General features: G+C 45.3%; 1 long non-coding RNA gene across 2 annotated transcripts; it reads right to left on the minus strand.

Annotated features, from left to right (window-relative positions):
- Window positions 1-2,592: 2,592 nt before the first annotated feature.
- LOC138068084 (uncharacterized) lies at window positions 2,593-23,723 on the minus strand. Of its 2 annotated transcripts, none has more exons than XR_011142709.1 (6): window positions 21,697-23,723; window positions 18,096-18,212; window positions 17,333-17,474; window positions 12,499-13,013; window positions 7,673-8,481; window positions 2,593-5,970 (listed from the first exon to the last, which is right to left on the minus strand). It is a non-coding gene; the product is annotated as an uncharacterized lncRNA (long non-coding RNA). The 2 variants fall into 2 exon arrangements; XR_011142708.1 differs by having other exon boundaries at window positions 8,886-13,013.
- Between the last annotated feature and the right edge of the window lie 463 nt (window positions 23,724-24,186).

Genomic DNA, 24,186 nt, shown 5'->3' on the forward strand with positions numbered 1-24,186 from the left:
CTGCAGCTGCCTCCCTTCTTCTTATCCAAATGGGCACAGAAACACTGCAAGGGACCTGCTGCCGCCATAACTTAGGGCAAATGGAAAGTCTAGGTTTGCTATTCACATACTAAAGTTTCAGGCAAGTTGCAAGCCAGTGGGCAAGAACAGCAGGGCTTGTTGTTAAATACCCTATGAGGTAAACTCTGGCCTGGGAAGAAGGGTGTTTCCACTTGTATAGCGTATCTTTACTTTGCAACGTCTCCTGTTGACATGGAAAATGTTTTTCCTCGGCATGAATAGTCAGCGCACATATTGCACATGAGCTACAGCCCTTGTTCATTTGCTCCCTAGTGGGACTTCACTCATCGTACTCCGGTCGGTGGTGATTTCATGTGCCATTAGTGATCCAGCTAACTCACTGAAGCTCTTCACTTTTTCCCCCACCCTGATCTTACTAGAGAAAATGCATTGGCAGTGACTGTTCTTACTGAAGTTATAATTAAAAAACAAAAAAAACTCAGAGGAAACTGGGATTTTCCCCCATTGAATCAGAGATGACTAAATGCTCTAATGGCTAAAAACAGGTGCTTCCAAAGAAGAAAAAGGTGTCCAGCAGCTGCAGCTGCGTGCAGCATGTGCAGAAGCTCCTGCCACGCTTGCGATAAGTAGGGGACAAGCAAATTCCTGAAGCAGGAGATGTCATATCTTTGCAGCACTTTTGCGTTTTAGGGTGCAAGGGAGAAGTCATGGCCTTCTGCCTTTCTGGAGCCTTCCCCTTTTTTTATCTCCCTCAAATAGACAGAGGCAATAATAACAAAACGTTATAAGTGGAAAGTCTTATTTCGCTTTTCGGGCTGAAATTCCAGGAAATACATTTCATACGAATGGCATAAGCACAGGTTGGGCAGTTCAGTGCTCCTCAGCCAAGATGCCCCAGCTGGAGTCTCTGGCTGCTCCTGTGCCTGTTGTGCTCTGGGCAAAGGAAAGGAAGGGCTATGTATTATTTAAACATAGCTGTGCTTTTTGGAAAGAGAAGTCTTTCCTCTTGTTCTAGCAATTAACCTAGCAGATCACACTGCAGAAAAATATAAAAAGCTGGAAAGGAGACAGGGAGTATGGATGTGAATGCAGATTTGTTGTCTGGTGTGACACAAAGGCACCGCTTGTGCTACAGAAAGCACAGCTGCGTTAGCAGCCAGATTTTTTGCTTAATTTTTACTGCTGTCCTTGTTAGATCTTGACTTGCTAATCAGCATTTGAAACGCTTGGAAAATAGTTTAGGTGTATTTCTTCAGCTTTCACAGAGGGGTCTGCCGCTATCGCTGGTCCTTCTTCCTGCCGTGTGTGATCACCTAAGTAACATCATTTCTGCTTCCAGATGGGTTGGATTCTTTAAAGCGGGAGGAAAGCAGAATCTTCTTTGCTTATTCATGCACAGAGTGCTCCTATTTGCATGAGAAGAGAGAAGTCTGGAGAACAGCATTCCCTGCAGGCTCGCTGGCTGGCAAACAGGGAGTAAGGAGGCACACATGCAGATGAGCTGATTTTTTGTTCTGCACTTACCACGTGTCTTATTTTTTCTTTTTACCCCATTTTCAGCATTCAAAGTGCTCTGTACAGCTAATATCTAGAAATAATGGCTGGGAACAACACTGGCAGCTTCGGCTGGATTTCACTGGGCGATTGCTTTGGTGATATACGCCAAAATTACTAAAAGGTCAGTGGAGGAGGATGTCCTAAATGACTGAATTTAAAAAAAAAGAAATGGATTTCTGAATGAACGGAGCATTTCGTAATGACCAGTGTGTTGTAATGCGACACACTGCTAGCTCTGAATCCCCAGTAACTTTAGGAGGCATCGCTTGGTAATGGACCATGGCAGCAAGCCAGGTGGACCTGCTGGACCTGAACGCTAATGTGGGGAAAATGTTGAATTGCCCCCACAGTCTGATGAACTTTAAATCATCCTGAGAGAGGAACTTAACTGATATTTTTTGCATGTAGTATCTGGCAGACACACAAAGGACAGAAAAAAAACGCTCATTCTAAAGATCTCCTTTCAGGTTTTTGAATTTAGCTTTGCACAAGCATGCAGTTAATAACTGCTAAAAATAATTTTCAGTGGTCATAGTTTTCAAAGAACATGGTTACCCCAGTTGCTATGTATTAATGATGATGGGGAGGGTCTGAAAATAGAAGAATAAATACATTTTTGTACATGCACAATTATGGATATTTAGTACACAGAGGCACTTCCCAAAAGTTTTTTGAGAACAAAAAGCCCTTTAAGTGACTGTTTACAGATGACTTGCAAAGAATAAGTAAGAGGTTTGAGCCTGGCTGAACTGGACAACTGCTGAGCGTTCAAATAAATGGTCACAAACCTTGCTTTTTCCACAAGCTTCACTTTCGGAGAGGCAGAAATGAGAAATGTCACAAGCTAATGCTGTCCATCAGAGCAGTGGAGAGAAGGAAACTTTATCTTGTTTCCAATCGCTTGGCTTGCTCTTTGAAAGTTGGTTCTTTAACTGCTATCATTTCTGAAAGCGTTTCAATCTATAGGTTCCAGCCGTGATCTCATGGGCTTTACTGTGATTTATTTTCTTTTTTGAGTTGAGAAGAGGCTGTGCGAATGATGAAGATATCGCTTGCGTCTGTATGCCATATGCACCGTGATGTATCGATCCATACAATAACTAATGCACTTATCAACACCTTTGATATTCCTTCATATTTATTTTCATCTCTCGCATATACTCAGTGCGGGGAGAGGGCCTTGACTTTCCAGCTCTTTGAGGCTCTCCAGGCGTATCTGCCCTGTTGAATGCAGAATTTCTTCCAAAGCCTGGCTGGCCCCAGAGTCCTGTGTTGTCAGCGCCTGCATTTGAAAGGGCAGAAAACCAAGTCACACATAGGATGTGCAACACTTCCCTAGTCATCAGAGCTAATAAGATAACGCCTTATGCCAAGGGGGCTCTTTCTTATATGAGGCCGTAAAAAGAGCTTTTAATCACAGAGCTATTACACTTCAGTATCAGCAGTGTGTTTTTTCCTAAGTTTGTTTCACTTTTCTTTCTTTGCTTATGGAGTTGAGAGCCTCCGAAGAGTTCAAGTCCTGTTCAGAACAGGTTCAGGACGTTTCTGTCTTTGCAGGTGGGGTTTCTGGGCCCTCAGGGGTACTTGGCTCAGATTTTGCAGGAAGGAAACTAAGTGCTCAAACACTATTTAAAACAAAACAAAATCGAAGTGAAAACGCACATTTCTTAAAGAGGTGTTTCTCCACGGCAGGTGTGGCACGTCCAGAATCCCTGTGAGGTGCTACAAGGTTCCTTAGACTTGACCTACTAACCCGTGGTGCTTTCAACACATAGGTAGAAGAGTCCTTCCAACTCACGCTAACAATGACGTGGTAGAGGTAGCTTCTTCAATTCTGTGACGTAGTTTCAGCCTTCTCCAAGCTTTAGCTCTGCTGTATGGCAACGGCACCCTGAAGGAAGGGTGAATCGACTGTGACTGCTTTCTCTGTTGTGCGTCAGTCTTTAACATAAAATATCTTCACTGCCAGACGTAAGATGCCACTGTAGCAGGCTCTGAGGTGTCAGAGTTCCCACTGAAATGTCCAATGGAGGAAAAAAATGAGCTGGACAACTGGTGCTTACACTTTACTGCCTTGGCATAACATGGGAGTGGAATAACAAAAATGTTAAATTTCTATCCTTACTGTAAGAGGTGTTTTTTAAGACAAACATGATTCAGTGCACCTCAGCTTCTAGCTTCACCCACCCCTGTGTTGCTTTAGAATATGCAGGCTGACTAAATTTGGCCCAAGCTGATGACTCTTGGGTGAGAATGGGTGCTACACTGATCTATCTTGCACAAAAAAGGGAGACCTTAGCAGTGGATCCAAAGCAGGCATTGCTCTGCCTTTTGCGGACAGCTTTGGGAAGGTACCACTTTTTTGGCCCTTGGCACAATAAACACCCAAGAAGTTGGCTGTTACGAAAACCCTCAGAAGCAAATGGAATATATGAGCTTGAAGCAAGGTAAAAACCCTTCTAGACTGAAACGTCAAGTACTAGTGAAATAAGCTTGGGGACGAGCTCATCTGGCCAACTTGAGCTCACTCTTGTGTAGGGTTAACTAGACTATGCTGTAGACGAAACCTTTGTCGTTGGTTGCATTTCATCTGAGGACTTTTCTGCAATTCAGTACAGGCAAGAGAAGGATTTCTGAGCAGAAAAACCTGTCTGGGGGTCCTGTCTGTCTTCCTAGAGCAAAATTGCTGTTTGTACTGCTGCCTCCGGAAAGTCTGTGCTCCTACCCACAATACATTTTTCCTATGCCTACAAGGTGACCACTTTAATTAGATTTCTTCAGGAAGGCATCTGCATATTCAGTCTGTGATTTTTGAGCTGATGGTGGATGGCTGGGCTAGACTGAACTAAACCTGGTTCACACGATGTAAGCTCATGTCGTCCATTCTTTTGATCAAAGACTGACTGCAAAAATGCATAATAATGAATTAACGGACACCTAAGGGGACTGGGAAGTCAACTGTTTGACAGTAAAGGTCTGGTTGCTTGTTTTCTGACAGTTTTCCTGTCAGGCCATATTATGTGGTCACTTCCAAGTCTGAGGGATGACAAAATGGATTAGCACGTCCAAGTCAGACAGCATTGAAAACAAACATCTTTTATCTGTTAAATACCCTTTTTGGAGCTGTTCCCACACTGATCACCACAAGGGCCTGTTCGAGACTGCATGCTTTCTGCTCCCTTCTTCTGCAAAATGGCTAACGTTCAGTGACAGCATCCAAGAGTTCAGAAAGTTATCTGCCAGTGTGAGCTGCTGTCCTGGGCTTGTCATCTCTGCTGGGTTTCTGCTCATGACTTTGCAGCTCACAAGCTGTACAGCTGTAGATAAGCAGCATCGAAGTGCTCTAGGGCTCCCATATTCCCAACCATGAAGACATGAATAACTCATAACGTGCTACAGTGCCATCAGCTGTAATTCACAAAGCATATAAAAGCTATGGAAATCAGAGGGAAGATGCTCTATAGTCTTGAAATACCCTAGGCTTAATCTTGAGTTCCCTGCTAAGGGCCTACTCCATTCACGCTCCTTCTGAAGTCAATAGGAGCTGGCTTGTTATACTATAAGATTCTTCTTATATTTGTCTCAGATTAACCCTGAAAAGTTGTTTTTACATTCCCATGCTCGGAACATTGACTTTGACACATGAAAATGTACCTTTTTGGAAAACAGTTATGTTCAGCAGCAGCACTGTGGATTTACAAGATCTAAACTGACCCCCTGTATACATCTGTGGTGGCTCTCAGACCTGCCACTTTAGCTGAAAAGCTTTTACAAAAAAAAGCACACATGTGGCGAAACCTTGCAAGTCACTGCAAAGGCAGCCAGGTTTAATGAGGAGAAAACATTATGAATATTGATAAATTGTGCAGTTGGGCTTGTTTGCTGCAGCCTGCCTGGCTGACCTACCCCATTTTGTTGCAAGCTTGTTCCCACATGGAGGTATGTTGGGAGGTACATTCCCCTACTTCATGCAGAGCTACCTCCTTGCCCTTCTGAGCTCTCCAGAGGTCTTTCTTGCCATGGTCCCTTCCAAAATATTGGCCAGTACCAACAGTAGATGCCAATAGTATCAGCTGGTTTTCATTAGCCAGTTCTGTCTTGTTCTATTGGTCTTTTTTGTTTATAAGTGCTTTTCAGCTGGGATTCTCATTTCTCCTGTTCAAGCATGATGGCCTGGTCCAGGCCTAGCACCTAAGAGGTGCATGGTAATAAGAAACACAACCCTGAAAGCATTCGTGTTCAGTCCTAGCAAAACACAGCTCGGAAATTCTTGTTCAGTCTGCAGCACTCAGGCTGGAAAACTTGCTGATGGCCCGTCTGCCGACAAGTTCTTCACCTCTTGAGAGCACGGTTTCCCAAAGAGTTGTATCAGCACAGCTGAGGGGCCGTGAGCTGTGGCAGGAGAGAGAGGACGAGGAGCAGGGAATGAGAGAGGAAAGGACCAGCATAACCTAGATTTGCTGCTGCACGTTCATCGGGTAAATGCTTTCCCACCCCAAGTCAGTGCATTAATTAAGCTAGTCATGTTGGAGCTTGAATTAATTCGTTGCCAGTCAACTTCTGTTAATAAAAGTGAGTGTAAAGGCAAATGAAGCCCCAAAATGACATATAAAGTCCGAAGGTGAGCCACTACTTAGGCAAGTTTGTCTAAAACTAGATTCATTGCCAGTGGGAGTGACATCTCTCCCATGTTTGCCGCTTGTTCCCTATTGTCCAAGGAGCTAATTTTGCTCTCATTTGCAGTGCCGTACATCTGCAGTAATACCGGGGCACACTCTCCATCGCTTTTTTATGTTGAAAAGTGGCCCAAGCACATGAAGGTTAGACCCTCAGTCTGGGTAACGCAGTGCCAGTCAGGAGAAGTCAACCTCCACAGCTCTTTGAATAGAGAGTGGGAGCATGATGCCTTAAATACATTTACATGTTAACGTGATCTCTCCTATGGCAGTCCCCAAGTCTTCTGTTTCTGCTGTGACCTGAAGTATATTTACAGGTATGGAAGCTATGGCCAGTAGCTCACAGCTGGGAGCTCTGCTCTGTGACACTCAGGCCATCTCCAACGTCCAACATTGCACGTGTGACGCCAGAGTATGCCTGCGGTGCTGGTGGCTGTCGGGATGGAAGTGCCACATTTGTGCGAAGGTTGCAACCTTTACTACAAGAGTCAAATTCAAGTCCTGCCCCTCCTGCTGGCACAGATATGCTGATACCATGTTGTGAAGAGAAAGTCATCAGACAACATCTAACGCTTGCCTGTGATAATGCTTTTTGATACTGCAATTCATAGCGTCCCAGTTCTAATCAAACCTCACAGGAGGTGAGTTTCTTCCCATTTGAACAATCAGGCTTGTTCCAGCATAGGCAATAATGGTAATTTTCCCGGACAGAACTGACATTAAAAACAAATTGTTGGTTAATTTGCTGCTTTCTTAACATCATTGATCCTATAGCTAAGCCCTTAAGCAGCTGTGCCTGAATATAAACTACCACAGCAGTAAAATAACTCAATTTGGATGCACAGCACAGCTCTCTTATCGCCAGACTTTAAATCCTATCAAGAGTTTTAGGGTTACTCATGCAAAAATAGTCTGTCTGCTTGAGTGAGCTTATGAGGGCTGTTCATCAGCATCATAACAGAGGTGTAAGGATTTGCGAACGCCACGGTCGTGAGCTAGGGTGCAGCTTCAGAAACTCTGTCCTTTCCTATCTGTATAAAGCTGTCATACAGGGAATTCCTCACTGAACTCAGAATAATATTAATGGGCCCAGCAGCAAAGTATTATGCCCAGTTTACATACACAGCGCTAGCTCAGATTGTTCAGATCCACACAAAAAATCCATGGCAGAATTGGAAAGCTACTCCGGTAAAGACAGAGCTGAAATTCGTCCATAGGCCTGTCTTGGCGGCTGCGCAGTGCGGTGCTAGGTAGGGAAATGAGTGTTTGAGAGGGCCTGAATATTGCAGTGATTGATGAAGCAAATCCAGTGATGGACATGACTGTGCAAATGCGGCTCGCAAAAATAAGTTGTACTTATTTTGGCACAGGGACAGGTTACTGGCTACTCATCTTTCTCAGGAGCTCGTTCCTCCTACCTGGACGTGCAGCAGCTCTGGAAGGCTTGTAGGTCAGGGTTTTCCATCATCTGGACGTCTGGAGGTGTGCGCTGTACAGCAAGGGAATAGCAGGGGACGTTCAATTTGAGGGGGAACCAGAAGAAAAAAGTAGAGCTGAGGCAGCAGGGCAGGGTTGAAAGACCAGCAGATGGGTCCTGGATAACCTGTCACTAGAAAGGAATTCTTCCCTCTTTCTTCTTTTTCCTCACCCAGTACGTTTACAACTAGTTTAGCATTTGGATTTAAAATCACTCAGGGGAGAGACTTTAATGATCGCAGTAGTCAAACCATGCAGATGGCAAACCTTGAAGACACCAGCCTTCAGCTCAGTGGGTTGCAGGCTCTCTTTAAAACTCAAATACCTTCCAAAATTCAAGCCCTCTCTGGACCACCCAGCCAAAACCACAAAGAAACCACATCCATGTATAGACAGTCTGGTTTCACCTTGCAGGTGCAGAAAGGGCTCTTACCTTCCCAACCCTGTAGGAACAGGACCTGCCCCCACACAGACACTGTTGGGAGCAACTATTAGAGAAGTTTCTCAGCAAAAAATAAAGGAAACTGGGTAAAAAGTGCAGGAAGGTCCAACAGTGGAAGAGTAACAGTGCAAAAAGGTTCTGTGCATGAACCACAGAACTGAATGACAGGAGGCAAATGAAGAGTCCCAGACATGAAGCCACTGAAGCAGGGAGCAGAGCCATGGGATAGTGCTGGGATCTGGTGTTTTGTCCTTATAGAGCCTGCCTTGCTCTCCAAGGCAGCGCACGAAGTAAGCCCTTCTCACCTTCCTGCGAAAAGTTACAAACGGGAGGTTAGAAAGATTGTTCCACTTGGTTACTCAGGTCCACTTGAGGGAAAAAAAAGCTTTAAAAAAATCCTTGGCTAAGTAAATATTATCTTAAGGTAAAACAATTAACTTACTTTTTTACAGTAAAATCTGCCCACTGGAAATCACCACCAGTAGCAAGCCTTCACATTAAGAGATCATAATAAACATCCCCAAATATTCAAGTATACTTTTGTTTTGCTTGTTAAAAGTCCACTTTCGATACAAATAACGCCCTCTCTTATATATACATACATGTGTGTATGCACACCCACACGTAGATGCATAAGTGTACGTAGCACGACTTATTCCTAAAACTTAATGCAGCTTTCAAAATGCATGACGAGAAGTAAATAGAAATCTCACGGGCTCATAGCGATGGCTGAAAAAGCAGGTCTTCTCTGCTGCGCAAGGATACAATACTCGTATCGAGATGCCGCGGCTCCTGCTCGGCTCCCGCAGGGCTCATGCTGGATCTGGGGCGGCTGCAGCACCCCGGGCTAGACACACCTTCAGCTGTGCGGGAAGGACTGCTCTGGAGTATTTTGACAAAGGGTAAACTGGCTTTCTGCTTTAGCAGATGGATTTGGCGCATGCTGAAAGCCAGCCTGTTTGTAGGAAATGACAACTGTCGGAAAGTCAGCTTGTGAGACTCTGTTAATAATATTGGCAATGAGAAATGCATCTCCCAAGGCCAGCGGGAACTGTGGTACGGCAAAATAAGCAAGTTTCAGATGCAGCCTTGTGTTGCTTTCCTCGTTTGTCAGCTTTAGGATTTTTTAATCACTTAAATATTAGAGATGTAATGCCACATTTGGGATCTATTCAGACAAAAGCTGAATTATTAGGGGGGCCCGGAGCATCATTGGTGACATCTGAAGGCATACTTATCTCATTTATAAACGATCCACAGAGTTTCCCTTTCCTTCAGAAATGGACCGACTTACGCTAAGTTTTCTTCTCATTTTGTGCATCTTCCTACTTGATCCCTCAGATAGCAAGCAAGGGATGAATAGGCTTTGGTCCTACAAACTTCAAGTTGCCCTACTCAGCTCCTGGTTCCTCAGGAGCTGGGAAGCAGAATGATGTTGCTACTCCAGAGGTAAGTGCCTGGAGTATCAGGCCCTTAATTGTGTGAAGGATTGGAGCCAGGTTCCTGCTGACTTTTTGGATAAGTAGTTTTGCTGAGTTTACAAGAGATTACAGCAAGCAAAATTTGGCATCTAGCTCCTTTGGCATGAAGGAATCTGCATTGCCCACGCAGATTTCTGCCACAGAAGTGGATCCAGTTGCCGTGCCAGCAGATTAGCACATACAAAAGACTAGTAACTCTGGGCAGAAATTTAGCATCCTTCCTCCCCAGACTGTGAGCTGAATCACAAGTACACTTATTTATCCTCTTAATACCATGTGGGAACACTTGGCTTGAGCCCATCTTGCTCCGCTCCCCTTGGTTTTCACAGCTGGAAAGGTAGTATGCAACTGTCCTTCTTAACATGAATGTCTTCTTCCTTGGTTGGTTTGTTGCTGGAGGCTATTTTACTGAAGAAAAAACCGGTTATGTGTGTGTGTGTGATACCCGGGCCATGACAAATTGCATAAAGTGTAAGAAATCCTAGGGACTTTGGTCTTACTGACTTGGCAACCCAAACCCAAATTTCACTGTCTGATAGTTAGAATATGCTCTTGTTTTACTTCTCAGCAGTCTTGTACTGGATGGTTTTGGTAGGGGTAAATAATTAAAATAAGGGCATGTTATCCAGAACCTAGGGTGGCAGCAGAAAACCAGGACAGGCCTGCCACCGTAGGTATACATGCAGACCACAAAAGGAGCTGTCGTTCTTGTGCGCCATGGATAGTTTCATATCCAGAGGGCTGTATTTAGCTGAAGAGAAATCAGATCTATAAAAAGCGTCCTTTAAATTCCTATGGATATAGTAAATTGCTGCATACACATGAAATGTGCAAAATATGTCTCTGGAGACTTTGGGGTAAGGAATCCTAATAGGAGAAACTTGGGAGGAGGCTTCTGAAATTGCCTCGGTGTTGGGCTAATGCTGCTAATTGAAGTGAATACTAAAACTAATACAGACTTCAAGGGGAGCAGTTACCCCAAGGGTAAGTCTTGAAGATAACTAGGATACTTTTTCTAGATTTCAGTGTTTACATAGAGGGAAGACTTCACAGCTGCGCATTTACTGTGACTATACATGAGGGAGAGTGACATCTGAAGAAACATATGCAGGCTTTCTTCTCCAAAGAGAAAATTGCATCAAGACAAAAATGACCTAAATAAACATTGGAACATCATAGGAAACAGCTCCCCTGAGGCAGAAAGGAGGAATATATACATGTAGATAAGGGTTATGGGCAAAAGCTGAGTATTGTTCTTTGAGGAATTTCAGTGCATCAAAGGAGCCTAGTATCAGTTCTGGAATAACATCAGATGAAATGTTTTGTGAAGAACAGAAGTACTGTGGGTGAAAGAAAATTATCTGGGCAGGGAGGATACAACAGACTCTCTACAATGGGAAATTCAGAGGTGGCTTCTGGCCTTTCCATGTTTTGCTCACTCAGCTCAGGAAAGCATGACTTCTGCTTGCTCAGGTGCTGTGTCGAGTGGTGGGAATATGGTTGAGTAGACCTTGTGGCAGGGCTAGAAAATTTCACAGTAATTTGTTAAGTCTGGATAGACTCAGTTTTCCGCTACGAGTGTAGACTAAATCAACTGTGCTTTCGATGGTATGTTTCTACATGATATTGTTTCATTTATACTTTTTTTCTGTATCTGCTATCAGTTACTAGCTAAACTTCTTGAGGGTAAACCAATGTGACTCCAGTCTACTAATCTGGGATTGATCGGTGTTAGACACCATGACAGAAAGGTAGCTTGCCTGCAGAGTAAGGACACATACTGCCTTTTTGCTTTTGCAAATTTTGAAGCGATGAAAGGAGCCTGTGCAGCTCACCACTGCGAGCTCAGTAAACTTGTAAGACATTTGAGAGCTGAAAACAAATACCACACCTGCTTTCCCTATGGGCAGGCAGCGGTTTCTTGACTCTTTCTGTAGGCAGCCGGTGCTGTCATGGGCAGGATGTTCCGACTATAGCTTGAGCAATGGTAATTTAAATGTCACCGTAAGCCTGGGTCACCCTAGGAACAGCTCGTAGCGGCCCCAGTATGAGATTAGGGAAGGGCACAATGCAGTCGGGTGTTGCAGCACTGTTCTGAGAAGGCGGCAAAGGTCGATAAATGGCACTATAGGTATGGAGGGAGCCAAATGACCTGGCAAGGACAAGGAGCTGGGATAAGGGCAACAAGTGGCACTTTGAGAACATATATCTGTAACTTCTCTGTGTGTCCTCAAGACCTGGTGACGCGCCCTGGCCACGCCCCATAGCAACATATGAATGGACACGCAAAGTTACAAAAACGAAATTAACTTTTAAAAATAGACTGTGCTTCTGAATCCAGCTTGGCTGCTTCTATTCTTCAGTTTGCCTTTGCTTCGGTGTGAATAATGCAGCAGTCGGTAGCTTATTTATATGCGCCGGACCAGTCAGTCCTGCAGGCGCTATTCATTTAAGAGAGCTTTGAGTAATTGCTGAGCTGTATTTTTAGCTTCAGGTTTCTCTAGTTCTCATGCCTGAGCCTGACAGCACCACTCCGCTTGCATACTTTGCATGAGTCACTTTATCATATAGCCTGAATCAATCCTGCCACAGGACTGGAGTTTGGCTTAAAAAATGGACGAGATGAGGAGAAAGCAAATTCTGCTCTGCCTGGACTTTTCCTTCTCTCTTAGCAAAACACCTAAATCCCATTCCCAAATGACATGCTGTGATATCCTTTTCAATTGCACTCTGAGATTAAGGCTCAGCAGTATACATCCTCTTTAGGTATTCGGAAAAAAAAACTCTGGACTGCCACAAGAGAAGATGAGAGACTGCTCCATTTGGATGGAAAGAGGTCACTCACCCTTTTCATGCAGCTCCACTCTCTGCTTCGTCAACTCAATTCGCTGGGCAGCTCTGCGAAAATGTCTCTCTGTCTCTTCAATTCCATCACTTACACTATTTGCTTCAATGGATTTTTCCTTGCTAAATTATCCCATAGGTTTATTACTCTCCAAAGCAAATACATATGGCCAGGCTGAAGAGTACTGTTCAGAGGCAGACTGTGGCCTCATGGCAACATTCAATCTCTCTGCACCTATCCCTCCATCCCCTCCCGGCTGGCTCCCCTGATTCCTGATTAGCCTATGCTTTCCCTGGATGTGGCTGTGGGCGGTGCAAGGCCTAATTTATTGCAATTTTCCCAATATTTGCTATCCATTTGTATGGCTCTTCGCTGTATGCAGAAGGAGCGCATCCTCTTTGCTAAGGATTTTTTGAAGGGAATACATAGGAATACTTTGGAGATTTTGGGAGAAAGCTGGCCCAGCTTGGAAGATCCATGCGCAGCCCAGAGATGCTCATTCGGGTCGTCGCTGCCTGTTGAAACCAGACAAAGGCAAAACCGGGTTTAACATCTTCAGCGCAAAGTACTGATAAGTAGGATAAAATACTCCCGGGGATATGCAACTGCACTGGCAGGAGCCCTTGACCACTAGCCCCAAGAGATATGAGGTTATTCTAGAGCCAAGGGGATACTGCACTCCAGAGAAAACCTGAAAGGACCAGGCCAACCAGCATTTGTGTTTTAAATGACACCTTTCTCCTCTTCCTCTCATGGCCTCATTTACTGCAGTGGCTTGTATGAGCATCACAGGGTATGCCATCTTCGCAAGCATCCTCTTGTTGCCTCCTGCCATGAATCCTTTGGGCGAAAGATGTGGAAAGAAGCAGCATATTTAGACACCTTTTACAACCTCAAAGGCTAGCCAAGTGCGTTGTGCTGTTCTGCATTTCAGTGCTTTATTAGTCTAACAAATTGCACGGTAATAAGAGGGTTCTTCCCGCTGAAGAAAACACAGTGAAATCCTGTTGTCATAGTTACTATCCAGGGAAAAATTTGTCATACCAAACGCAAAACTGGCTGTGGTACATAGCGGGAACATGCCCTGAAGGGAGACAGACGCCTCGGCGTTGCGCTCGGTAAAACGTTCCAAACTGTTCTTGATCTTAGGGCCACAATCCTAAGGCAATGTTAACAGGGATCCTTTCTGAGGGCAAACTGCCACTGGCGGATCTTCCTAAGGTATCGAAGAAATAGCCCTGCCTAACTCTCAGTCCATGGGCACCAAGGAGGATTCACACACGTCTCCCAGGTGTTCCCTCTTTTATTTCTGTACTCACTCTAGCACGTTGCCGGCACGGGACGGTGGAGTAGACACTCTGGTGACATTGCAGAGCCTGCCCGAGGGGAAGCGGTGGGATGCGCTCCCTGCATCTGGGGTGTTTGGGACACCCAGACTTCTCCCTGCAGATCTCCTGGAGCTTAAAAATGTCAGATGTGGGTTGCCACAGGAGGGGATTAAGAGTTTCTCTTCTTTGGTAATCTATGAGGACACTCAGCCAGATTTGATTCAGGTTGACCAAGAAGTGTGGGGGAAGGTGGGTGGAGATAGACTACACCTTACTATTTGTCCTCCTCACGCAGGCCTTGTTTCCTTTGAAATCAGGCAAAAAATGCTTTGCGAACATGTTGCTTATTTAACGTGTTGCTGCAAGGCCAGATGATTTAAAATTGCAACGCTCCAGCCCCTCCAACCCTTTTCAAACACGTGGCAGGGAAAAAAGGAAGGAAAAGAAAAGAGCCCAGAGGCAAGGCAGTGGCCACGCTGGCCTCTCTGAGCTTTCCCTGCAGCGTAGATGGATTGTGATGGGCTGAAGGATCATTCCTGAGCCCGGGGCCAGGCCAGTTAACCCTGCCCAGCTGTCCTCCTACCCCTAAAGGTGCCCAAGGCTGGGCCTCCTGCCTTCCTGTCCTGGCTTGATGGGGAAGTGAACCCGGGCCCTGTATTCCTGCGAGCCGTCAGACTTGCAGTTTGCTGAACAAAAGCGTGATTGGCAGCAGAAGACTGTGTCCATGGCAACTTCACGTTCAGCTTTGAGCACATAAAATAGGCATTTTCTTCAGTTGCTGCCCCGCGTGTTGCTTTGGCTTGCCCCCTCCTAGGCGTTTTTAGGCCCTGGGTGGGGGGACGCGCAGAGTGCCGTGCTCGGCCGGCACAAAGCAATGGCAGCCCTGCACGAGGGCAAGGGGATGTTGGCTGCAAGCGTGAGCTGCAGGAAGAACAGAGCTGCTCCGAGACAAAACCCTGGCCCAGTACGAAAAAGAAACTGGGAAGTGTCTCAGCTGCCCTTTAAAATAATGCTTTCGTCCCTAATGGCTTATACAAGGCGAACGGAAATGCTAGTTGTTGCTGGGTTTTTTTTCCTCTTTTGTAGTAAAATATTAACCATTCAGTAAACGGAGAGTCACTGGATCGTCCTTCTTATCCTTTTCATCAGTGTATTGCATTATGTATGATTCATTGAAGAGCATCCAGACCCGGCCCTGAATACAGAACTCCTGTCTTTGGGGTGTTGCACCAGAATATCAAAATGGGAGCTGTAAGCGTTGTAATCCTGTATAATTAGATGATGAAATTAGACGGTAGCGATACTGCTCCCGTTTACAGCTAGAGATCTGAGGAACAGAGATTAGGCCGTAAGTGTCTATTAATTTTTGGTGCTCAGTTTCAGATAATGAGAGCTTAACTTTTTAATTTAATTCCATTTAATTGTCCATGCCTAGCAATTAAATTGCACCTCACTGGTTCAACCTGCTGTGGAAATAACAGCTCAGCCAAAACTCTCTACACCTTGAAATAAGCCTGATTTTAGGGGGCTAAGCTGAGATCTAATGCAAGTGGCTTGTTCAAGACAAGTACGTGCTCCCATGACTGTGAGACGTAACGTCTCACAACTGTGAGAACGTGGCTCTTCTGCTTATGCCAGGCTCCCCCGAGAGCCCCAGAAAGAGGAGCCCCCCTCCAGCTGGGGGGCACCTTCCTCCACACCCACCGCCTGCCTGCCCCTGCGGTGGGCTCATGCAGCAACTGAGCTGGAAAAACACCTCTGATCTTTTTTTTTCATGCAGTTGTTTTTCTGCCAATATAGTCAAATATTGCTGGATTTTTCCAGACCTCTCCAGGGCTGTTATTTTTCCGTCAGGTGTACAGTTCTCAGATCCTGCCTGATTTCTTGCAGTTTTGCTCTGGTCTGTTATTGCCTCCAGGCCAAAGAACCTTCTGTCAACGCTAAATCACCCCAAGCCTTGTAATATCCCAGTAAATGCCACTTTCCTTCACTTTTCCTTGTATCAACACTTTTGCCTAGTCCAACAAAAAAAACACACGAGGGAATGGGGGAGGCGCCAAGGCGAGCGGGGAGCTGCTTCTGCAGTAAGCTCGGGTAGAAGTCAAACAAAATATGAAGAAGTGGTACAACCCGAAATCTGGATCTGAATTCTGCCAAGCCGACGGCAACAGAAAGCGGACATGGGGTAAACTCCAAATTTTGCAGTGTGCCTGTGATGCCACGGACGGACTGACCCCAGGCTCGAGCCTGCAAACTGTAAGACCATCAGTCGTTCAGGCATCTCTGACTGGACTTGACTTCCAAGCCTTGGACTCATCTCTAATGGTGATGTGTATTGCTTTGATACATATATATATTATTTATATATATAAATTCTGTTCTTTAATGCCTCCTACAGTAGCAAGCTGTTTGCTCTTCTCCCAGAGTCTCCAGATGGTGCTGAAATGTTCAGAGTTTTGGGTTTTGTTTGTTTATTTTTAGACAACTTCCCACACTTGTGCCCTAATCAGAATGCCTTGGTGTCTTTCCAGGTACCAAATGCGCTCACTTTCATTTAGTTTTTGCCTTCCCAAATGAGTAGGCACTGAATCATCACTTTTTATTATTAGTGCAAGGTGCTGAAGTTTGCTTTCTAAATCTCTGCCGTTCTTCCTCTCCCCAAAATAATTTGCAGATCTGCAAAGTCTTTTTTCTTCTGCATCGTGATCTCCGTTATTTGCTTACCTGCATGCTGGAGCAAGCCCAGGGATGATCCCCAAGTGGATATGAAGCCCTTTCAGCGGGAGAGCACCTAGTACAAAAAGTGACCGATCCGATGCAACGGTTCCCACAGCGGGCCCGTCAGAGGGGACGCAGGGAGCCCATGAAATAAGGATAGCCAGGTATGTTTTGGTGCTGTGCAGAATTAGCTCAGGCGGGTTTCGCATGGCAAAATTGTCTGTTTTCCAAGAAGGCTTGGTTTTTAAAAATACAAAAATAGAGAGAACCACTGGTCTCCTGTGCTACTGGAATAGCACTAAAGAAATAAATATATTTCTAGGTTTTTTTCTATAGTTCTAGTTCTTTTTAGCACTTCAGGCTCCTTTATTTGTTTAGAGAACAAGCATAACCTCCTATTGCTGAGACTCATTTTAAGCGTCTAGAGATAAGCGCTCCCACTTTTGCACTTGAGGAAGGCTGGGATGGGTTTGGGGCCCAGCCCTGGTGCCAGCTGCCTTGCATCTCCACCAAGTGCAGCAGAGAAAAAAAGAGTTTCACTGGTTGCTTTCTCCAAAACTTCCTTTTCAATCAGCTGCCTTTCAAGTTTGCAACGGATGTTCCTTTTTCTTATTGGATTGTTAAAAAGAGGTAAGAAACCACAAGCCTCTCATTCTTTAGGACCCTTGATTTGTCTTGCTGAAGTTTGTATCAGTTCTATTTTAATTATATTGCGATTCCCTTGCACAGATGCTGCTAATTTGAGGGGAGGCCAGCCACCCATAAACAGTAAACTGATTTTTGCTTACCATTTGCAATGCCAGAGGTTAGCAGGCCGAATCACCGCATCATGCAGATAATAGGAAAGCCAACTTTCTCAGCCATCCAGAATATTATGGTCACTGAAGCGCTCTGGATTGCACATAATACATTCCAGCACCATCTGCACTGCTGTGGAAACAATCCCGGGCATTTTATGCTTCAAAAAAATGGGCATTTTCCCTGTGGTGCTGTTCTACGGAAATATTTCAAAGCTCGGCAGGGCATAGCAGGGTCCCAGGAGGGAGGAACAGGAGAGGAGGTCGTCCTCACCAAGGTGAATTTCTCGCTGGGGGATCTCCCAGGTTGAGAACACAGCCCCATGGCAGTTGGGCTGGAGCACTTGGCCAAGGAGCGTGGGTGGTTCAGCCTGGGGCAGGGAAGGCTCAGGGACCCACGGCTGCTGGCCCCGTGAAGGCACTGAAATTATGGGGCCAGGCTCTTCACCGTAGTGAAAAGAGAGGTTCAGACTGGATCCAAGGAGAAACATTTTAGGACAGTCAGGCAGTGGAAGAGGTTGCCCAGAGAGGTCATGCTGTCTCCACCCTTGGAGGTTTTCAAGCCCTGAGCAGCCCGGTGTGACCAGCCCGGTGTGACCTGACCCTGCTCTGAGCAGGAGGTTGGACTAGAGACCTCCCAAGGTGCCTGCAGCCTGGATGATCATATTATGTTACATTAACTGGCCATTGTGACCGTTCGTGGAGAGAATTTAATGCCCTCATGTGGAAAGGATTCAGAAGAAGTCTGACTTACGGCTCGGGATCACGGTGAGAGGTATAGCTCCTACAGAAGAGCTGCAAACCTTGCGACCTCCAGCAGCGCTTTCCCATGCAATTGCAGCCTGCAGCTGTCGTTGGTCCTTGCTTGTTCCTGGATTGACACACAAACCTATAGAGTTATTGGAGTTTTCCCCCTGGTTTTGTTCTTTAAAGAACATTGACTGAGAACTAGATTAAGACCACAGAACGCCCAACAGATGTAGTTCAGGAAACGTACGACAAGTAGCTGAGTCTCCGGATAATAAAATAAATCAGCTAGCAGCTGGAATGTTTTTATTTGCAGCATAGGACTGCCACAGCTGTGGCTGTGGCCATTAGTGGGCTGCAGATCAAGTAATAGGGAATCTATATGAAACTATGGGTTTTCAGAGGTACAGGGAGCTATAGATAAGGAGGCACAGTAACAAAAAAGCACACCATCCATTGCTCTACTCCAGTTTTCTGTTTGATTTGCTCAAGGTTCAGCTCTTTTCTCCAGCGCTTTTCCTGGCGTGATCAGTCTGCCCTGTATTAGCTTCAGGGTTTTCCTGTCTCTTCTCATATTCCTAAAAACTGTGATCTCGTGGAACAGGAGAGAAATCTTTCTTTGGCCCATGCCTACAAAATTCAGCTCCCTGAAGAGAGCAAGGGAAGTGTGAGCCCCCCTCCCCCAGTGCTGCATAGCAAAATGCAAATACCCTTTTTCCATCCCAGTTCTCCCTCCTGACAATCCCCTAGAACACAATTATTTAACCAAATAATAACTGTTTGAAAGACTGGTCCCTGCAGACTGACTACAAAGGCGAGAAAATGCTAGGCTAATTATTATCTTCCTTTCTTTATGCAGGCCTTTCTGCGAGGCCCTAGCAATTGAGGAAGACGCTGGGGAACAAGCTAGACAGGAATTAGTCCGACTTGGGGAAATTACCACCCAGAGGTTTTGGGAGGGTTTACGCTGCTTGTATGTAAATTCCCTTTGCTCAGCTTAAACTCTTTTAACCAGATGCATTACTTTCACAACTCATTTTAATAACTGGTTTTAATAAATACACTTTAAAAATGAGCCTGTTTCCAGCTAGCTCTGATCCTGGCTCGCATTTCTCCTGGTGGTCCTTAAGCCAAATTCCTGGCCTTACACGCTTTCCTGGCCTCCTTTCTCAGCTCGCCCAGCATAACTCCCTTGCCAGCCGTGTACAACTCCGACAGACGTACAAGGCAATTGCCTGATTATTTATGTATTCCAGTCACTTCTCTTCCTGTGAAAACAAACCCATAATCCCAACATAACATCAGCACTGTATGAAATAGCTGCTATGTGGGAACTGTTTTCTCTCGCTCCCGCCACCGTGAAAAAGGGCTGTGTGTGGAGGCCTCCAAGTAATCAGTTCTTTGGCTGACAGGACAGACCCTGGCAAGGCATTATCCGCAGCCTGTGCTCCAGAGGGGCTCCTTCGTGGGCCCAGGGACAGGTTTGACTCTCCAGTCCGTAAATGCGTTGGGAGATGCCATGCCCCGCGGGTGATTCTGTTTGCAGGGTTAGATTTCTCCATCTGCAAGGGCCATCACAGCAGAAATGGACTCGGTCAGATGAAATATTTATAGGCTTAGTGGTAAGGATGGGAACTCAGCCTTCCTCATCCTCTCTTTTCTACCTCCTGCTGCCCCAAAACCCCCAAAGCACAACCTGCCTAATTAATACAGTTCAGCCGGTTTTGGGAACAAAGAGGGCTGGCAGAACAGGGAGAAGAAAGAGACCTTCCTCTGCAGAAAAACAACTGTACAAGCTTAAAAAAACTCAGTAGTAAAATGCCTAAGAATATGAACATGAAATTTAGCATGGAAAACAAATAGCAGAGAAGGATTCTGGAGGTTCCCATGAGAACTGGTTTTGCTCAGATAATAAAGCAGCCCTTGAAACAAAACCCACGCCCTGCATATTGGGTGTGTTCAGCCTCCCATCCAAGGAGTCGCTTTGTGCTCTCCGGTCACCGTGGCAGCTCCTTCACACACCCGTTCTAAGAGGAATTCACCTTTACCGAATGTGGTTTACAGGACCCAGATGCCCAGCACTGCATAGGGTATCATAAAGATTTAAGGGGCCTTGTTCAATGGCATTAGTGCTGGCAACTACTTGATTACATATCTCTACTGGAAATATCTCTCCCCAAGTCTGGTCTCTGCCAGCTCTCAGTGTCAGTTGCTCCTTCTCACATGATATTTTGCTCCTCTTTCATTTTTTGCCGCCTTTCCATTTTATGTTACCAGCAGGCTTAATTGGCTTCACGCTTGGGTTTAGTCCAAGTCCATTAATAAAAGCAGCAATACTAGACCCAAGACCAACCCTTGAACAAACCCATGAGAAACTTCCTTCCATCTGGAAACTTCCCTGATGTGTGCAACTCATGACTTCTTTTTCCTAAACAGTTTCTCATCTATCTTACTTTCTTATCTCCAAACCTACTTTGCCAGTATAAATTATGATCCCTCTTTGGTGGTTTAGTTTTAGCAACAGATTGGTCAGAATATCAGCTCAGCCCATGCATCCTTTGCCTTTTAGGACACTGATGATGCTAAATGCTTAACTGGTAGTAAGCTGGTTAAAAAATCTCGGTAGTAAAACATCTAAGAATATAAACATGAAATTTAGCATGGAAACAAATATTAGCAAGAAAATAAGCAATGTATTTTGAATGGTGGAGCTCCTTATCTTTGCTTTATTATTTTCTTTCAGTGCCTTTATGAATAGTTCATGTGTTAATATATATTCTAATTCAATATTTGATTTTGTTTTGTGGGTAAATTAATCTTGCTCAGGAGAATGACCTTTTTTTCTTTTGCTCTATTATTTTCTGCAATGTCTCATATTTTTTATGCATAGCTAATATTTCTAGCCCCTCCCCGCCAAACACTTTGGCTTTGAGTGGAGAGAATAGGCTGGGTTCTTTGACCTTAGCCCGGTGCTGCTGGTAGAGAGAAGTTTAGTGTTTCGGGGATAGGACTGGGGCATGTGAAACTTTGCTCATCTTGGTTTGGTGGCTGATTATTGAGTTTAGAACGTGCTCTGTTGGCACAGCTATAATCAGGCTATTTTGCAATCATAAATGTAATTGGCGTTGGACCTTAGTGCAAATACCACTTGCTTTTGTCCATTTTCCTTTGGGCTCCATCTCAAGAATTTAGTCAGAAGACTGGATCACACAAGAGAGAGTTTTCCTCTAAGGATGAACACAAGAGCAGCAAAAACGTTTGTTGGCCTACATTTGTTTGGCATAGCAAATGTATATAGGATGTAAGAGCTCTTTTCCTTTTTTTTTAATATGATCTTTCTTTGTTTAAATATGATCCTCTATGGCTAGTTTCAAGCTGGATTTTCCCTCTGGATATTTAGTCTAAGTAATAGCTTTTGAAAAATGCATGTACGAATCTGGAAACGTTCACACAGACAGCAAGGTTCTGCACCGATGAGCAGCAATGGATTACCCTCATGCCAGGGTCAACTTTCTGTCCCAGCTGATATCATTTTATATCATATTGTTCCCAAGGATATTAAGCTGTAGAGAAAGAGTCTTTTAATGATGGTATGGATACATACATACCTTCTGCATAACGCAGTGCTAACAGGAAAGGCAGAATTTGGTCCTGATTATCTCCACAGACATCTTGGAGCACAGTGGTAGTGCATGTTTGCTGACAGGGGGAATTAAATGGGAAAAAGTGAGGACAGGAGCAGGTTTTAGAGAAGAGAAAACCACCATGCTGGCTGTTTAGTTTGGGGATACCACAGTATCTAATATATGCAGACAGCAGGGGCGAAGCGCGCTAGCTGGGTAAAAGACGCTTCTGTGATGTTTTGCTGTAAAGCTTGGCACGGCTGCCCTTGCTTCACACCCTGCCTCCCTTGCTAAGGCACCGTGATGGAAAAATCAACTGAGGAGAATCCAGACCCTGACAGTAGGGAGTTAAATACTGCAAAGACTTGTTCTTGCCTTTTCTAACATATGGAGAAATGGGCAACAGTCAGTGTCCCGAACACTGCACCGTTCAGCCTAGTTAAGTCATATTATGCTTTTAATAACCAGGGAGGTTTAGCTGAGACTCTGAGGAAAACTAAAATCAAGTTATCTTTGATTCATCTGCACATGACTGGTGATGCCAGTAAAAGGTAGTATCACAGCACTTGTTTGCAGAAGAGATGCTCACCTTTCATGGAGGTGACACCAAGGTAAAGGCCTCCTGAACTGACTGTCCTTTTGAGGGTGGCTCTGCTGGTCAGACTGGGAGTATGTTAACAAGGAAGGACGGGGAGGACAGTGGAGGGATTGCAAGTCCCCAGCGTGTTTGGTACCCACTTCCTTTGGAAACTGGTGGCACTGGGAGACAAACATGTTCTGCTGCATTTCATTTCCAAGGCTTTTAACATGTCTGTTGTGTTGTGCTAAAAGTACTATAACAAACTCACTTGCAGACCCCTAAATTAAAGAGAATAACTGAGTTATTCTGACCTCCTGTGCACCTCAGGGTGCACAGTTTCACCTTGCCAGTCACCATCATGCTGGAGAAAGGACAAAAACTCCATCCCTTGCCAAGAACATGGTGCTCCCGCTGCAACACAGTATCCCCCGTCTTCCAGGCAGGAGGGCAACGGCAGCCCTGGCCTCCGCTGCCCTTTGGCCAGTTGTGTTGGGAGAACCAGAACCAAATCCACCAGCACCTGTGAGCCAAAGGCTTCATTTCAAGCCGGAAACGCTGGACACCATTTCTTTAGTCTCAACCAAGGCTATCATTTTTGTAGTGTCATTTCAGTATTTGAGAAAGGAAGAATGCAAACACCTGGGATTCTGTTTACAGGATTTTTTCCTCTTTTTGTTTGCAAGAGCCAAGCAGTAGAGTGCTAGTGCAGTTCTGCAAAGCACTGGGTTTCACAGAAGATGAAAGCTGCTGCTCAGCAGTCTGCAAGCGCCCTCTGGTGCAAACGCAGCCAGCTGGCTTCAGCGAGCTTTGCCCTGCAGAATTACCCAACAAATGACTGCTAGTCTGAAAATCTTGCGGGTGATGACTTGGGCATTTTGGATAGGGGAACAAGCAACACCCTCCAAGGGGTAAGCATCCTTGGCAGGTTGGACATGGGCACTCCACTCTCAAATCCTGGCTTCAAACTGTACTGAGATTTGCAGTGGTAAATAGGCTTGCTTTGGTGGAATTGAGATGTCCACTTAGTAACCAAATTAGGAAAGGGAAACGTCTTACATGGCTCTCTTTAGCAGAGCTGTGGGCACCCCAGCAGAAGACAGGGTGGCGGTTGGAAGGCTGGAAAGAAAGGGGAGCTCCAGATGGGGTAGACGGCACAAAAAGATAAATTTGGGGGCTGTTAAGGGATGGCTACTCATGAAACGGACCAGGAGGACAGAGAATGATGGCTAAAGAAGTGCTGGCAGTAGGACTAGAGCAGTGAGAAAGGGAAAAAAAGGCTATGGAGAAGATGAAAACAGCCATGCAGGTTTAGCAAACTGAGCTTGATGGCCAGACAAGAAGCACGGAGAGAAATTTATATAACGTGCAGCACATAGCTGATCAGGAGTTAGAGCGCTCATTAATTCATCCAGGCAAATAGGCTGTCAGTCAGGTTTGCTGAAGGCAGGGGCTGAGTCTGGGGTTCCTCAGGCTCATGGCACTGCCCAAGTGGAAACATCTGAGAAACAAGGGAAAGAAAACGGAAAAGAAATCAAACCCTGGAGAAACTCTGAAACATGAGATGCAGTTGCAGCTGTTTTTGAAGTGTTAGGAAAACCAAGTTGCTTATAATTATCTTCCTTTCTGTGTAAGGGGTATTTGCCAGCATGGCAATTTGCTCTTGGTGGATCAGAGCATCTCTGCTCAGAGATCTCTGGCAATCCCGGTCCGTCTTACTTCACCTCCTGGGCGCCCACTGTAGCTGGAGGTGCTGAGGCAGGATATGCACCCAGGGATGCACCAAATTCCTCAGTCCTGCAAAATCAGGGCATGCTGAGGGGTGAAACAGAGATATGACAGCTTGTAAGAAAATTACTTAAAAAGCAAAACAGGAAGAAGATAAAGGAAAATGTGTG

This window comes from Struthio camelus, chromosome 8 (genome assembly GCF_040807025.1).
Source record: "Struthio camelus isolate bStrCam1 chromosome 8, bStrCam1.hap1, whole genome shotgun sequence".
Lineage (NCBI taxonomy): Eukaryota > Metazoa > Chordata > Aves > Struthioniformes > Struthionidae > Struthio > Struthio camelus.